A 7,500-nucleotide genomic window follows, 5' to 3' on the forward strand; every position below is an offset into this window, starting at 1 on the left:
GAATTTTCTAAAGTTGGAAAAGTTCAACAACGCTGGAAAAAAAGAGTCTTTAGAAGCGTATCCAACACAAACCGTTATAATCATTTCATATTTTTGCCGGACCAAATTTTAACAATATTGCATCTGAATTGCTTATACTCTTGAAAGCAAGGCATATAACCAGGAGGGTAATTGGAGTGGACAGGCCAGTAGGAGGGCTATTTGCTCAATGAGAAATTGTGGCTTAGAGGAACAGGCCAGGGAGGGGGGGGGGGCAGGCTGTTGCATATCGAAGTATGGCCTTAGTTTCCGCTTTGGAGAAACTGCGACGGGGAGGGCGCGTGTGGGCGGGCGGACAGAGAGATTCATGCGCAGGCAAACGAGGACACGGCAGGATGCAACTGGGGTCAAGGGAGAATGCATTCGTTGCTGAGGTTTGGGAGCTGTTGACACGCCGAAGTGACTTGTGTGCGGGCGGATGACAGGCGAGTGGCACGGCTGGCGAGGCGGCGACCGTGTGAATGAAAGGGCCCGGCGCTGCAGGACGAAGTGCACGGGAGGCTGCACGAAAGGTGTGTGCGTGTGTGTGCACGTAAGTGTAGGCTACGTATTTCATTCTCCAAATCTACGGTATTCACAACAGAATACTTGGAGAGCAGCAAAGCGCCACAGCGAAAGAGTAATACATTAGCGAGTATGATAATAATTCCACCGGACTTGGGGCAGACTTTTAGCCGGCGTGGAAATTAGCAGGATATGGAAGCGAGCGAAAAAGGCGAGAGGAAATGGGGAAGAGAAAGGCGTGCGAAGGAGGGCTGAGGGAGGGCCAGAGGGAGGGCCAGAGGGAGGGCCAGAGGGAGGGCCTGAGGGAGGGCGAGGGAGGGCCAGAGGAATGGCGAGGGAGGGCCAGAGGAATGGCGAGGGAGGGCGAGGGAGGGCCGAGGGAGGGCGAGGGAGGGCCAGAGGAATGGCGAGGGAGGGCCAGAGGGAGGGCGAGGGAGGGCCGAGGGACGGCGAGGGAGGGCCAGAGGGAGGGCCGAGGGAGGGCCAGAGGGAGGGCCGAGGGAGGCCGAGGGAGGGCCGAGGGAGGGCGAGGAAGGGCCAGAGGGAGAGCGAGGGAGAGCGAGGGAGGGCGAGGGAGGGCCAGAGGGAGGGCGAGGGAGGGCCGAGGGAGGGCCAGAGGGAGGGCGAGGGAGGGCCAGAGGGAGGGCCAGAGGGAGGGCGAGGGAGGGCCAGAGGGAGAGCGAGGGAGGGCCAGAGGGAGGGCCAGAGGGAGGGCCAGAGGGAGAGCGAGGGAGAGCGAGGGAGGGCCAGAGGGAGGGCCAGAGGGAGAGCGAGGGAGGGCCAGAGGGAGAACGAGGGAGGGCCAGAGGGAGGGCGAGGGAGCCATCGTCCGTCGCTTGATTGAAGTGCGCGCCTCCGCCGGCCTTTGAGAGTCACTGATTAAACTCGGGTCTGTATCGACTGCGACAAATCTTACTTGACAAAGTATCCGGGATTGAGTTATGGATTGTTTCTATCGCTATTAATCAGAAAATAATTGAGCTAGTACATGGTCTTAAAGTATATACGCTAAATATCAACTCGAAAATGAGAAAGTATTTCTTGCAGATTAAAAAAGTATCTAATCTTTTTCTTCATTAATTACATGTTTACTCTACCACGGAACAGAACACACACACACGAGGCATATGAGTTATAACGAACTTCTGTTTATATTTGTGTCAATCGCGAGTCCTTATAAATCAGAGAAAGATTAAATATAGCTAAATCTGTTCTCACACTGTCAGTCACCAAGACTAGATTTATATAGTTTGTTCAATTCACTTAGATTAAACAAGTCATAAAGTATGTTCTAAATCCTTGTTCCATTTCGGCAGAATATATAAGAAAAGACTTCCTGATTCGCGTTCACTGAATGATGGACACTAATCTGTATAAATGGGAATCTGCGAGAATTTGTCTATTATAATTACCACAGACCAGGAGATATGAGACCGAACAGTCTAAAATATGATTGCTTACAAATGCTCCAATATTTTCTATCATTACGTACTGTGCACATTGCACATCCCGCAAAGAGGGTCCTTCCCAGCAAGATAGCGGAACTGGATCCAATTACAGATACCAGCTTGTTGTTCCCGTACTTTTTCGGCGCAGGACTGCCCCTCGCTGCAGGCGGCCGCCACTGCAGGACGGGCCGCAGGACGATAAGGAGTGAATGCGTCACCCCCCCCCCCCTACGCCGGCATCGGGATGAGGGCAGACTTATGCTCTTCATAAATTTCCGGCGCTGCGAACCGCCCGAGATGGCTCCATGTTTTCTCCCTGCAGACTAATCCCGCTTTTTCCGAGTGGATTTCGAGACGACGAATACGAGTCTCGGAGGGACTCTTTCATCAGATGAAAAGCAAACGAGCTTTCGGCAAACACGTTTATACATACGCAAACAAATAAAAGCAAAAAACCACACGAGCGTTAACACACGCATACATACATGATGCGTGCAAACTCTGTGTATACAGCCAAGTTAAACATATACCACCGGAGTGCACAGAAAGTACAAAGGTAATTGGTCATGCAATGAATTATTTGAGTTACTAGATATCTGCAAGTAATCGATGTTGCGCACCGTCGGGATATCAAGCGGGCTTTCACGAGGAGGGGGGGGGGAGTGTACTGTAGGGAACCTCACACACACACACACACACACACACACACACACACACACACACACACACACACACACACACACACAAAAAAAAAAAAAAAAAAAAAAAAAAAAAAAAAAAAAAAAACGCACACACACAGGCAGGCATGCACACTCACACATACAACAAGACAAACAAACAAACCTTTCACCCACTACTCCGCCCTTGCCTTCGTTCACCAAAGCCAAAAAAGACGTAGAGCCAATTACCAACAACGCGAAATGAGCCATACATAACTTTTCATTAGATCAATTCCAATTTCATTTTTATAAAAGGCTCAGAGCGCCACTATCTAAATATCTGCCAGTGAAGCCGATATTCTAATCTTTCGCAATGGCTAAAGGAAGACCTTTTTTGTATGAGGAAATATGTTGATATTGTCCCTCGTAATATATGCCACCGGGGGAGGGGGAAGGGGACGGAGGGAAAGAGGGGAGGGGGGAGGAGGGCAGGGAAGGGAGGGAAAGAGGGGAGGGAGCGAAGGGGATAAGAGAAAGGGCGATAGAGGGAAAGAGCGGAGGGCAGGGGACGTAGGGAAAGAGGGGAGGGAGCGAAGGGGATAAGAGGAAGGGCGATAGAGGGAAGTGAAAAAGGGGGAAGGGGGAGGTCACCGCTGTAAACCTATAAACTGCGGCTGTTATTTGTTTTGTGGAAATGTCTGGCGGCGGAGGTGGGCGAGGCATTTTAAGGGCAGGCGGAGGATCCCCTTTCCATTACTATTTTCCTTTCACTTTACTTTCTTTATGAGAGTAAAATGTGTCCCTACGAGGGGGCTGCTGAGACTCCGGGGAAACAGAGGAACTGTGGCTTGGAAATTCCCGCGCGAGAAAAATATGGAGAGAAAAGGGAGCGTGACAAACGACAAGACATACTTACAGACGCACACATACCTATATACAAGTTGTATGTGTATGTGTGTGTGTTTATGTGGTGTGTGTGTGTGTGTGTGTGTGTGTGTGTGTGTGTGTGTGTGTGTGTGTGTGTGTGTGTGTGTGTGTGTGTGTGTGTGTGTGTGTGTGTGTGTGTGTGTGTCTGCGTGTGAGTGTGTAGTGTGTGTGTAGATGTGAGGATGGGTGCATTCATGTATGTGTGTGTATGTGTATGTGGATCTATATCCGCACACTCACACACACTCTCTCTCTCTCTCTCTCTCTCTCTCTCTCTCTCTCTCTCTCTCTCTCTCTCTCTCACTCACACACACACGCACACACACACACACACACACACACGCACACTTACACACACACAAACACACAGACACACACACACACACTCACACACAAACACAAACACAAACACACACACTCACACTCACACACACACACACATCACACATACATATAGATAGCTAGATATAGATAGGAATTGATGAATAGTTATACAGATATGAATCGAGAGGGGTTAGAGAGGCCCCCCTGGCGTCGCCCCCCCCCCTTCCACCCTCCGTCATCACTCGAGCCCAAACACCGCCAACAGATCAGCGAGAGACTGATGTAATAAAGCAGGGAACAAGAAAATCCAATTTACGTCGACTTGCCTTGTCCGACTGATACAAATTACAGCCGGAGAAAGAGTGCGCTCTTATCGTAAATACTCCCTCCTTCGCTGGGGAGAAGGGCGGGGCGAGGCGATAAAAAGAGTGCGGGCTTACCAGCTCAAGGCACGGGCGGCGAAGGAGTGGGTCTGGGCGTGGGCGTGGGCGTGGGCGTCAACGGTGGTGGGGGTGGTGTGGGTCTAAACCGGGGAGGAGGAGAGGGAAGGGGTAGGGGGGGATGGTCATCTAAGGTAGAACAGAAACGGAAGTGTAAGACACGAAATATGCTCTTGAGATATGCCCGGCGCGGTGCACGGCTCACAAAGGGCATATACACGTCAAAGGAAACGTATCCGAAAAAAGAAAGACAGAAAATGAAGCCCTCGGATGGACAAACTGGTCTGGGGAGAGGGGAGGGAGAGCTGGGAGGGGAGGGGTAAGACAGGGAGGGGAAAGGGCGAGGGAGCAGGGAGGGGAGGGGGGAAAGCAGGGAGGGGAGGGGGAAACAGGGAGGGGAGAGGTAGCAGAGAAGGGAGGGGGGAAAGCAGGGAGGGGAAAGGGCGAGGGAGCAGGGAGGGGGAAAACAGGGAGGGGAGAGGTAGCAGAAAGGGGAGAGGGGAAAGCAGGGAGCAGGGAGCAGGGAGAGGAGAGGGAGCAGGGAGAGGAGAGGGAGCAGGGAGGGGCGCAAGAGAGAAGGAGATATATGGTTAATCAAGAACAGTGCAGGTTTGATCGGGACGGAGGCTGATATGTGAGGCAACTGATCGGTCTTTCGGGAATGAGGGTCGGGTGTGCCGGGTGGGGTGGGGTGGGGGTAATAAACAATGGGGGGGGGGAGGGAGGAGGGAAATGGTGCAAACGGATTATGTAGAGGGGATAACTTTGATAATGATGATATTGATAATATCAGTGGTGGTGGTGATAATGATAATGATGATCATCATCATAATGAAAATGATAATGATGATGATAATAATACCAATAATAACAATAATGAGAATTATAATAATTATCATTATTACTATTATCATTATTATTATCATAACGACAATAATAACAATAACAATAGCAATAACAACAATATAACAACAATATCAACAGCAACCACAGCAGTAACAATACTGATAAGGAAATACAACAAAGATATCAGCAGCAACAACAACAATAAACAAAGAAAACCGCCAAACCCAAGCTATAGAGTTCCGGAGGCGAACCAGAGTGCGCGTAACGCAAGCCAGGCACAGGAAGCTCTATCTACCAACTAAGCAAAGTCGTCGCGCTCTTGCGGAGAGTCGAAGATAACCTGACGAAAGCCTGATGAACCTCCTCCGAGTCTGAGCGAGCGCCGGCTTAGTCGGAAGAAGGCAGGAGACGCGACGGTCGTTCCGTTTGGACACGCGATTCTCCGTCCTCGTGGGATGCCTCTGCGGAAGGGCCCGGTTCTTGCCTTGCGCGTGGCGAAGGAAGGCGAATTTGGAAGAAGGAGTTGTAACATTGGTGATTAGTGCTGCTGCTGAAGATGATGATGGCATCTGTAGAAGTAATGATTGAAGTAGTAATAATAGTAGTAGTAGTAGTGGGAGTAGGAGTAGTAGTAGTAGTAGTAGTAGTAGTAGTAGTAGTAGTAGTAGTAGTAGTAGTAGTAGTAGTAGTAGCAGCAGCAGCAGCAGCAGCAGCAGCAGCAGCAGCAGCAGCAGCAGCAGCAGCAGCAGTAGCAGTAGCAGTAGCAATAGCAGCAGCAGCAGCAGCATTCGTAGTCGTAGCCGTAGTCGTAGTAGTAGTAGAAATAGTAGTAGTAACAGTAGTAGTAGTAACAGCAGCAGCAGCAATAGTAGTAGTCGTTGATGTAGAATTGGTAGTAGTAGCAATGATAATAATGATGATGATGATAATAATAATAACGATGATGATGATAATAATAATAATAATAATAATAATAATAATAATAATAATAATAAATAAAATAATAATAATAATAATAATAATAATAATGATTATAATAATAAAAATTGTTACAGCAATACTCGCCATCATATAAACAAAATTGCAAATAACATTTAAAACCAACCATGTCTCGCATAAGATTTAGTCTGCCCTAAATTATAAAAGATTTTCTTGAGATCTTCAGCAAAACAGAAAAACCTGGTTCTTGAGGGAAAAAATGGAATAAAATAAAAGGAGTCCTGTTCATTATCCTCAAGATGTGGACAGTCTGAGAAAAGCAACATAAAGCGTGCCATTAGGACGCGCTCCTCCGCCGTGTGACAGGGAAGGGCGGCCGCCCACAAGACGGAGTCGGCGGCACAGCGTTGCCATTTCGACGCCCATTAGGAAGGTGTTCTCCGGTCCCCTCGGCACCGGCGCTCCATCTGTGACTGTCCGCAGCACTCAGGTCCGGGAGGGGGCTGGAGGGGGCTGGAGGGGGCCGGAGGGGATGGGCGCGGGTTCACCTTTTTGCTGCGCCCGCGGGGATGTCTTGCCTCAGCATCCCTTCCCTCATCGTTACGGGTCGATGTTCTCATGGCGTAAGAATGTCTTACGTCTAATTGCAGGATCATACGCTGTTCTGCGCCGCGCGATGCATTCAGGAAAGAACTGGTCGAAGTCTCCCTTCCCTTTCCGTCCCCCAGTTACAACAGGTGCGGCCTTTTTATTTCAGTCACCACTTGTTACCATTCCCCTGACCTTAATTTCGCCGCTTAATATCTACTAACTTCATAATGCTCTGTTCGCCCCGCCGTTCCCAAAGGACATTCTCTTTAAGATGAAGACGAACACTCTGGGAAAGAGCTGGCCGTGTTCACTTCTTGCCCGGTCGAACACGAGCAGTCTTGCCTCTTGTTTCCTTCCGCTCCACTTGTTCCGCAACATGTAGCTCGGCCTTTTCTCCTCTTGATGTTTTTCCCTTTCCTTAATTTCTTATTATCTTTCCGAAGAATCAGTCCAGCTGTTCCGCCGCCTGGCCGGGTTCCTTTTCTTCGCTCTCCCTTTGGAACTGAAGCTGCGAGACAGATCCCCGGCCGCGCGTATTGCAGGCGAGGTTCCCAGTGTTCTCTGCCAAGAGCACAGGCTCTGCATTCCGTACCCTTGTTATTCCATTCAGGCAAAGAGCCTCTTCAGCGGACTAGAAGTGGTTCGGCAGATCCTCGGACAGGCCGTGTTGTTAGCGTTCTATCCCGGAGATGATCGAAGCATCCCCAGCGCCCGACGGCTGCGTGAAGGCTCGTCCAATCCCCTTCATTCATTCGCTTGTGTAACAAGTCCTCCTCTTAATAT

The 7,500-nt window shown here is 49.8% G+C and overlaps 1 protein-coding gene across 1 annotated transcript in view; it reads right to left on the reverse strand.

Annotated features, from left to right (window-relative positions):
* The window catches only part of LOC113819533 (irregular chiasm C-roughest protein-like), a 302,759-nt gene that overhangs the window by 117,622 nt on the left and 177,637 nt on the right, over nucleotides 1–7,500 (reverse strand). The gene's annotated exons all lie outside the window — the stretch shown is intronic.

The sequence above is a fragment of the Penaeus vannamei genome, chromosome 4 (genome assembly GCF_042767895.1).
Source record: "Penaeus vannamei isolate JL-2024 chromosome 4, ASM4276789v1, whole genome shotgun sequence".
NCBI lineage: Eukaryota > Metazoa > Arthropoda > Malacostraca > Decapoda > Penaeidae > Penaeus > Penaeus vannamei.